Source organism: Octopus bimaculoides, chromosome 30, assembly GCF_001194135.2.
Source record: "Octopus bimaculoides isolate UCB-OBI-ISO-001 chromosome 30, ASM119413v2, whole genome shotgun sequence".
Lineage (NCBI taxonomy): Eukaryota > Metazoa > Mollusca > Cephalopoda > Octopoda > Octopodidae > Octopus > Octopus bimaculoides.
This window is the reverse complement of record NC_069010.1, coordinates 617,841-619,314: the sequence shown is the minus strand read 5'-3', so window position 1 is coordinate 619,314 and position 1,474 is coordinate 617,841.

The window sequence follows — 1,474 nt, the reverse complement described above, 5'->3', positions numbered from 1 at the left end:
CACCTAACCTATGACAATAGGTATTGTTTTAGTCTTCAGGTTCCACATTTTGCTAATTTCTATTTCAAGATCTTTATATTTGCTCAGTTTTTGGTAGGTCTTGACAGATACGTTTATATCGATTGGGACAGTCATATCAATTGGGAGGCATGATTTTGTCTGAAGCCTTTTAATATAACGTCTGGCCTATTTGCATCTATCTTTCTGTCAGTTTGAATGGTGAAGTTCCAGAGGAGTGCGATGTGATCATTTTCAAGTACTGGGTTGGTTTGTGTTCCCACCAGTTTTTATCAATTGTGAAGTCCAGGTTTTTGAATATTACCCAGTGAATATATTGTGCAGCCCTATCATGCCTGTTGAGATACTCTGTAGGCGCAAGCAGACTGCACGTAGAGACAACATGATCGATAGTCTCATTTTGTTGTTGGCATATACGATATAATGGGGAGCTGCCGTTCTTTAATATGTTGGCCTAGTAGTTCTTTGTAGGTTGGCATTGATCTTGGGCTGCGATGATAAACCCCTCTGTTTATGATTTCAAGCCAGAGGCCGTTAGCCATTGATGGGTAAGGGCTTTGTCAATATCTTCATTATTCGCTCTCTTTGGGTATTTGCCATTGAGAGGTTTTCCATGCCATTTATCAGTCATAATATCTAAGGCAGGAATTCTTGAATTTGTTGCAATTGGAATTCACTTAGATATTCCTTTGCCTGTTTTGTTACTGAGTAAGAGGCTTTCTTGCTTTCATGTTTTGAGACAAGTTTTAGCATCCAGTCCTCAGAGTTTTTCAGATAGGTGTCTAGGCCAATTATGGGTACCTTCATTGTTAATGCCAGCTGTATTATTATTATTATAATTATTATTATTATTATTATTATTATTATTATTATTATTATTATTATTATTATTATTATTATTATTTAACCCACCGGGCGAAATGATTATCGGTATTTCGTCTGTCTTCACGTTATGAGTTCAAATGCCACCGAGGTCGACTTTGTCTTTCATCCTTTCAGCGTCGATTAAATAAGTACCAGTTACACACGGCAGTCGATCAAATAGACTTAGTCCCTACCCTCAAATTTGAGGCCTTGTGCTTCCGCTAGAATGGATTGTTATTATTACTATTTTTATTACCATTATTATTATTAAGTTTATATAGGACTGAAGTAACTCAACAGAATTTATATAGATATAGGTATAGAGAAGAGTTCTTTACTTGTAAACGATTGACACAATCCATCACTAAGCTAAACATAGCTGACGTAACCCATCACCAAGTCAAACTTAATGACGAAAAGCGCGATTCGAAAGTAACATATTTATTTGTAGTTGAACTATATTTCGGCATCTCGTGTGCCTTCCACAGGTTCAAAATAAGCATGTCAATCTAATTCACTTTTTTAAGTTTATATTATTGTTGTTGTTGTTGTTGTTGTTGTTGTTGTTGATGCTGTTGTTCTTGCTGTTGCT